Genomic DNA, 8,652 nt, shown 5'->3' on the forward strand with positions numbered 1-8,652 from the left:
GGGCTCTCCTGCTGGCATTCAGAAAGCGGTGGTTGTGCAATCTTATCCTCAAGAAGGTATTTTGGTTGCGGGACACCAACTGCATCCTATGCTGTGAGCTGGCCCTACAGGCAGCCCCTGCGACATTTCCATGGCTGGTACAGAGCACAGAGACCCTCCAAACCACCAGCTCGTGTTTGCTTTGTAACTTGTTATTGATGACTAATATCAGCAATGTTGTTGTTTTTTGTTTGTTTGTTTGTTTGTTTATGTGCAATTTCAAGCTTGGCTGGTTTCCATATACTATTTCTTAGCAGAAAAGGTCACAGCCGTTTTGCTTTGTAAGCTATTAAGGAGGATATTCATAAGGTCAAATCCTCAGCACAAATACAACCCTCAAAAGCAACCCTGAGCTCCGCAGTTGGCTCCTCTGTAATTCAGGCAGCCCCACAAGGGGGCTGCAGGGCAACAACATTATCTTGAAGTCTGAAGATGATGGGTACAAAATTAGTGATTTTTTTTTTTTTTTTGTAGTGACAATTGTGCAGAGCAAAATTGTGCAGAGCAATCCCAAAATTACAGGCAGTCGCACTAATTTACTGTTATCTTGTGTAGCAGAATTTTGACAGCAGCAGCCATGGTGTGAGTTACAGCAAGGCGTGCTGTAAGATGCTGTGATCTTTGCACAGACAGCTCATTTTTTTTATATTGAACTTTGAACACACTGTAGCATCTGTGCCTGTAGAGAGATGGCCCAGGAAACAGCTAGAATATTAAGTACTTCGATATATGTCTCCCAAAGGAGGCTACCGCTAATATTATACATTGCAACAACATTGCCTGAATGGTTTATTAATGGTAGCAAAACAGAGTGAATACAACATACAATGATAATAACAATAAATGTTACTTATATGGTGCCTATCTGTGACAGTGCTCTAGAGGCCTCACAAAAATACACTTAAAATGCTAGCATTGCAGTATTAAAATGTGCCCAAGGCTTCAGCGAATAAAAGGGATTTGATGTTTAAAATGTGATTTACTTATATGCCATGCCCTTAGTGGCAAATGTATGTTTTAGATGGACAGATACACATTTTTAACAAACAACTGATCATTTTTTTTGCCTGCATGTTTGGAAGCCACCTTAAAGCAATATGAAAACCTTTTGAGCACAAGCCATTTGTAGTCAGGTTCCTTTTAGGGCTCAGAAGAGATTCCAGGGAAAGAGAAGCTCCTGAAGCAGCCTGTTACTCTGCATTATGTATGTATGCAAGTATAACTGCAAGGTAAATATCAATGAACTGGCAGTCTTTGTTCCTCCTTTTATATTGCTGGAGAAATAGCGGTGCATATTTGACAGTCCTCTATTTCCTTGTTTTTCCAGCCTGGGCACACCAGTCAGGAACTAGAGGACAGGCTTTAAGTTAAGTTAGTAAGTTTTAGGTTATTCAGTGACGATAGTTCAGTTAACTGATAACTTCAAACCTGACTCCTTTGTCATAAACACCGCGTCTGATCAAATAGGCAGATCACACATGCCAGCATGGTGCCAGACGGATGAATGCCAGGCAACTGCAGAGCCATCATCGAGTTCTGCTTTGTAAAACCAAGTGTGGCACAACCCAGGGATGCCTGACCTGTCTGAAAGGTTTATTAAGAAACATTAACAATACTTTGACCAATGGCCTATTTATATGCTCAGATACTTTCCACATACACTTCTGATGGCATCACAGCAAAGCTAAGGGGAGCATGAGGTCATCTTTCTGACTGAAGATTTCTCCCATTGAACACTGTTACACAGCAAGACACCCCTCGTTCCCTTGCCTCATCTTCCCATGCAAAAATATGTTTAAATTGAAAAACACTGAGCACACAGGGAGTGTGGGTAGTATAACTGAGACTGTCACTGTGCTCATCGTATCCTGTTTTACAACGGTGTGCATGTGTATATTCATACTAACATTTTCAAAAAATAACTATTGTAAGACCATAGATGCTTGACTGCAAGGAAAATACACTAGTCTGAACTCAACGTTACCTTTGATAAATAAAGATTAATAGCATTTTGTTGTGGATTAACCCGGGTAGGCAGCTAAGCCCTACACAGCTGCTCGCTTTCTCCCCCCAGTGGTACGGGGCAAAGTGAGAAAACTTGTGGGGTGAGTTACACAGCTTTGCCCGTATGGAATGCTACTTGGACCAGCTGGGGGCTGCTGTCCCACCTGTGCCCTCTCCCAGCTCCTTGTGCATCCCCAGCCTCCTGACTGGTGAGGTAGCCCGAGAAGCAGCTAAGGTCCAGAGTCTGTGTGAGCACTGCTCAGCACCAGCTAAAACCTTGGGCTCTTATCAATGTTGCTCTGGTCACAAATCTGGAACAGAGCACCCTAAGGGCTGCTATGAAAAAAATTGACTCTATCCCAGCCCAAACCAGTGCACTTTTATATACTTCAAATGTACTTATGTGAGCTTTTTGATTTTTCTGGAAACAATAAAAATCTGAAGTCACTTACAAGGAAAAGGCCTCGAGACTCCATTGGAGAGAATCTGGCAAACCGGCATGACCTAAGAGTTAAAAAAAAATCAGTAAAGTACCAGGAGCACTGTGAAATTTTGGCCCAATTTCTCTGTAGAAGGTATATAAATCATTACAGTAAAACCATCTTTAATCCCAGGGATTCTCTGTTACATGTAAAAATCTCCTTCCATTCCTCTCCATGCACCAAGCATGGCATTTTTCCTTGACTGTGAACAATGACAATTTCTCCTTTATCAAAGAACCCAGGAGAGGAAAATCATCTTGTCTTTGCATAAAACACCACTCGTTTTTATGCTTTGTATAAAATAGTAATGAATGTAGTAGGATCACTAAGTTCCAAATCAATCACAGTCTTTTGATGTTATTATTAACTGCACATACTCCATTCTTGTGGTTTATGGTATCATCAGAACCCCTCAATTGATTTATACTCTGGTGATCTAGATGTCTCTATTCATTATCCCATATTTAATTAATATATCCCTCAGAAGGAGTTGTCAAAAGACAAAGTTAATTATAGCAGCAAAAAATCTAGTTGAAATCACGTGTCATATTTTAGTTTAGCAACAGCTCCCACAAAAGAACATTTAAAATACTTTTGTATTTTTTCCTGCTTCTCTGAATAAATACTATTGTTTTTTTCCACCCAAGTAATGCAGAAGACTAATCTCTGTTATTTACAAGGCACTTTAGACTGGAAATATTATTAATATTTTACTATATATTTGCAACCTTTGAGCTATATTTAAAGACCTGTTCCTGAAGAATGGAGAAGTTGGCAACAAGTAATTAACCTTATTCGTCAGGTTCAAGTAGCACCCTTTATGAGGGAAAAGTGAGTATTATACCCATATATAAAACCATCAGAATTTTATTCAAAATTATTCCAGCTGTACAGGCAACCTTTTCTGAGACACCTTCACCGTGTTCAAACAAATTACTCTTTCTGGAGGAATGTTTGCAGAAACAGTACATTTTAAGTTTACATTGGAAAATGTTGATATAAAATGAACATTTTAAGTCTTAAGTATAAATATTCACTGTGGGAACTGGATTCAAAGAGTTACACTCACCCAGAGATGTGGGGCTTGCACATCCAAAGAAAGCTGTCTGGCTGATATCTGTCAAAGAACACTGATGAATAATCTGCATTTTACGACATATTTTTAGAATTTTATTGAATGATTTTGCATTTTGAATATATTGAGCCAATCCTATCTGTTTCCAGGTATAACTTCAGGAAAGAAAAATTGGTCCTTGAACTGCACACAAGGAGTAAGATGGGGATGAATGCCGCTACGTACGTAGTACTTGTACCTTTTGTCACATATTATGTCACACAATAAATCTATTAAACTGATATTTTTAATACCTTTTGGTCATGGATCTTTTCACATATTCCTCTCTTCATATGGCCACAAACCTTTGCTACTCTAGCTCTAACAGTAAAATCTAAGACTGATGTCAAAGTTAAAAATATAAAACATCAAAAAATTATCTAAAAGAGTCTCACTGATGACAATCCATCTTACATGTACTCAGTTGTACACAGTTTCTTACTGTGCACCCAGATGCCTTCACAGAAACCCCTTCACAAAATTTCACCAGACAACTGATATCTCCCATAACTACAAAGATTCCCACATATTTTGGAGTAACAATCACTGCCACCTTCCAAATTTTCTCCACTGCCTGCACTGCTGCTTAGAAATCAGTGATTACATAAATGTTCGTCCAGTTTATAGGTCTGCAGGCCGGCCACAGACCACTTATTGTGACCCCATGAACCACAGGCTATGATTTGGGAACCAGGGCTTTGAGACTCAGCTTCCCTGCTGTCCACCAGCTGCACAACAGGAACAGTCATCCCAGAATGTCATTGCTGCAAAGCCGTCGAGGACACCCACATGAAGAGGCAGGATTCTGCTCTTGAGCACACCACCATATATATAAAAGCAGTACAATACGTGTTTTATTTCCTGAAATCTTTCTTTTGTTGTCATCAGCAGACTTATAAACATAAAGGAGGATTTCAGGCTTCAGTTTTTCCCATCAGATTTGACTGGCTGCCATTGTGCAACACTGTCACTCTAGGGTAACCCACACCTTCCCTTTGAGTCCCAAAATTTACAAAAGCTTTTTGTTTCTGATGTGGGACATATAACATTAGCATCCATGACAGCCATACTGCAATGAAATGTGAAACTGAAATATATCTCTACCTGTGGGCAATAATAACAATTAGCCCATTAAAAGGGAAAACGTGCTCCAGCACCCTCCTGCAGAAGATTAACGCTGCTTCATAAGCCAGCCGGACAACAGTAGCTTTTACGGCCCAAGCAGGAACATGCAAGTATAGTTCTCTTCCAATCTGCTCTAGAAGACAGCACTTTGAACACCAACCTTCCAGAGCCAGACGTTGATGATTGTTTTCACTGCTTTGCTAAATTTCCAAAAGCTGATCTAAGAATGCCACTGCAGGAAGTGCCCAGGAACATCCCAAAAGTATGCTGGAGGCATTCCTGGAGCTACTATGAATTTATAATAGAGCTGGTCAGCTTATTCTTTCTATGTTATTCAGACAACTTAGTGACATAATTTCAGTTTATTAAGGATTTATGTGCAGACTTCAGCTTCTTGACCATTCATTTACTGTTTGTAATCAAGTTATCTTACACCCAGCTAACCCAAGAAGGTAGCAGCAAACAGTGAGAAAACCTAAGGCTACTGCTTATTTAGGTATCTTCAATGTGTGACCTAAAACACTTAAATTAATAAACATAAATGAACATAAGAACCAAATGAAGAACAAATATGGATAAACATATTATATAAATCAAATTTATAAAATAAACACAAGCGTTATACACAAATAATATATTCATTATTATACTCAAATATTATTATAGATTAATATAAGCAAAGAACATAAGAGTAAAAAAATAAAGAACATAAGAATCAAGCTAGTCTGTCCAAGTGTCCAAAAGGAAGCTTAGTATTAAATAGTCATTCCAAAGGGGAATATACTTCTGTAACATGTGACAAGTTATGATTACTAAGAGTGAGACTGTGACCACAGACCAGCAGAGTTTATGACCATCCAATTTACATAAATTTACTTTTTGACTTCAGAAATCTCTCTTGAATATTCACCCTCATTCATGAGTTTTTCCCCTTCGTACACATGCAGTCACAGGTTTGAGATTTTTATAACACAGCTATTTAGCCTGGCTTTTTGGTGTATACCACCAAATAAAGCATGATCCCCTTTTAATTTCAGCTCAGCAAAGACGGTATAGTGACCAGAATCATGGAACTTTCTTTTTTTGGGGGGGAAGCAAACATCTCCCATGACTCTGACATACTCCCTGCACCATGTATGGCTCCCTTGCAGTGCTCCTTTTGAGTAACATGCAGACGCATGCTGGCACTCCAATACAGTGATAATAGATATAGGAAGAGGAAAAAAGGACAACAAAACTGTATAGGATGGAGAGTATCAATATTCTTTCATCGATACAAGGACATTAAAAACACATTTAAAAAAACCTTCATCAGACTGTCTGTGTGCATCCCTGCCACAAATAACCAATGTTCTCATGAATTTACTGAGAAACCCAGTAAGTAAATACTTCTTCACTCATATAGCAAAAATGGAAGGGGAAAAAAAGGTTGTGAAGTGTCTGCCAGGGAGTATATACAAACTAAATCAAAGGTATTGTTCAAAATTTACAGCAGGTCATCTCTTCTTTTTTCCTATTTCTTTTCAATATCGAATGAAGGGCTGACCAGCAAGGTCAAACTTTCCTTATTAATGAGGCATTGCTAGAGCTTTGTCTCATTAGGGCACTCAGAACTATGCATTTACTGCAATTTGCAGCACTTAATAGAGAAAGGTCAGAGCGGGTTACGTTCAATTTCCACTTGGCAGAGGGAGGAAAAATGGAAGCAATTCATTTGCACAAATTTGAATAATTCTTCTCAGTCTCCTCTTCTTTATCTATGTCTAGATAATTCCTGCATCTTAGCCTACTCACAATCATCCCAAACCTGCCAACAGTCGGCTTTCTATGAAGGCTGTAATGGAGCTGACAGCCTCTATGAATCCAGGTGTCAAAATAAAGCCATTCACTCCCCCCTTCCCCTCACTCACAACAGGGAATAGGAGCTGCCTCTAGTGAGCTCTTAAACTTATCATAAATGTATCAAGATTGCTGTGGGCCATGAAACAGCTGTAGACAATTAATCTTTCCACAATTCTTCAGCATAAGAATTGCTTTCCCTGCGAAGTAACATCTGCCATGCTGAGGTGATTATTCATGGGCAATGGGCGCCACCATAGTTTTATGCATAGAGCCATCAGTGGCAATGAAGCAAAATTTATAGTTTTCCCTGGTTCAGTAAAAATAACATTTCAGCTGAATTAAAATGTCATCCATCAGCATTGTCCCAGAACACAGGGCCCCATCTCATCCAGAGAAATTAAAAAGTATTCATTTTAATGCTAACTTGTGAAGCTTGCAGTGACATTGCTTTTTTTTTTTTTTTTTTTTTTTTCCCTCCTTTTTTTGTAAGCAATATTGAGGAGGAGGAGGAGAACTGAGGGAAAAGGTTATGTGGTGCAGCGAAGCTGAGGATTAAATGTGCTGCTAGGGAGTAATGATATACCAATTACTGGGCTGCTGGTTCTTATTTATTCATAACCCCTGAACGCTTAATCAAAAATCCTTGAATCAAATTGAACAACTAAAGAAGGAAACTTATTTCACAGAGATAATGTAATTCTTCAGCTTAGGAAAAAAAGCAAGGGAGTGCCAAATGGATATAAAGGCAAGATATGGCTCTTGCCAGAGTGGTAGGGTTAGTCTTTTAAAACATTAGCTTAAAGGAGCAGGGAAATTTAAGCCGGAAATGTAATGGTTGTAATTTACAAGCGAGTTTCCATTCTAATTCCTAGAGTAAAGCTGATTAATGCCTGCTTTGGCAGCATGCTCAAGGGAGAAAAGTGTGCAAAAACTTATGGTGTGAATTAAAAGTGCTCTGCATTGCTAATGTGTCATGGCTAGATCGCAGCTACCATGCTGCCTGCACACTATCTTGCTCGGGCAAACAGTGACAAGGATAAGATTGCTGTCTTTGGAGATGTCACTAGTGTTAGTAAAGACAACACACCTCGGATTAATTTTGAGGCAAATTAAGCTAAATTAATTTCTGCAGTTTGTTCAAGAGAGGTAGCAGTCTGCACATGCAACCTCTTTTAGGATGAGAATTTATACTTATCGTCCTCATCTTTAAGGATAGGATTGTTTATAAAAGCTCTGCCCTGAGATTGTAGGTGAAGCACAGCACCAAAAAAAAAAAGCTTCCCCACAAAAGCAGCCTTCACTCTAGGCAGCTTGGAGCAAACACAGAGCAAATTGTCTTCACCTACTGGGCTTAACTCAGCGTGTCCACAGACAGCTTTCACCCATCAGTTTTACAGTCGCATTTTTGCCCCCTAAGCTTTCCACAGTATTTCCATGCAGACAAGCTTTCCCTGAGGGTTCAAACCCTATTTTGTGTTTCTGTCTTATGATCAACCTCCTTAAAACATGATTACCCAAAAAGAGAAATTCAGCCTTGGACCCAAAATGAGATCTCAAATCCTTCAGAAACTTAAGTGATACCAGAACAGCTGTTGTTTTATTAAAATAATAGTAGTAGGTAGATGTACTACTATTACACTAACTAATCCTCAAAAACAAAAATACCACCTTCTCTCTTCTGAGAGTCTCAAAACCATGGGAAAGGCATGGTGACAAACACTTCCCAGTCCAGTGCCTGTATCTGAGGAGTCAATTAATTATGGCCTGAAAAACAAACTACATGCTCGTAAGTGAGAGGCAACAGTCAGGAGCTGAATGGTGGTAAGCAACTCCAATGAGGAACAGACAGGCTTGTTGCAAAATGTTACCTACCTGGTCTGTTAATTAGCTTCTTTCTTCTGCTTCCTATATGGTAAGAGGACTGGCTTAAGGCCCATGTCTAGAATGAACGAGGCTGAGCTGACCTCTAGTGCATTCTCCATTTTTTACTGATTGCTGAAAAAGAAAAGAAAAGAAAAGAAAAGAAAAGAAAAGAAAAGAAAAGAA

At 39.1% G+C, this 8,652-nt stretch overlaps 1 long non-coding RNA gene across 1 annotated transcript in view; it reads right to left on the bottom strand.

The window, feature by feature from the left end:
• Nucleotides 1-2,506: 2,506 nt before the first annotated feature.
• Nucleotides 2,507-8,652, bottom strand: part of LOC118166805 — a 9,265-nt gene continuing 3,119 nt past the window's right edge. Inside the window, exons 2-3 of the long non-coding RNA XR_004750733.1 lie at nucleotides 8,479-8,601; nucleotides 2,507-2,547 (exon numbers count right to left, since the gene is read on the bottom strand). This is a non-coding gene — a long non-coding RNA (uncharacterized LOC118166805). The remainder of the gene's footprint in view (nucleotides 2,548-8,478; nucleotides 8,602-8,652) is intronic.

The sequence above is a fragment of the Oxyura jamaicensis genome, chromosome 4, assembly GCF_011077185.1.
Source record: "Oxyura jamaicensis isolate SHBP4307 breed ruddy duck chromosome 4, BPBGC_Ojam_1.0, whole genome shotgun sequence".
Classification (NCBI taxonomy): domain Eukaryota; kingdom Metazoa; phylum Chordata; class Aves; order Anseriformes; family Anatidae; genus Oxyura; species Oxyura jamaicensis.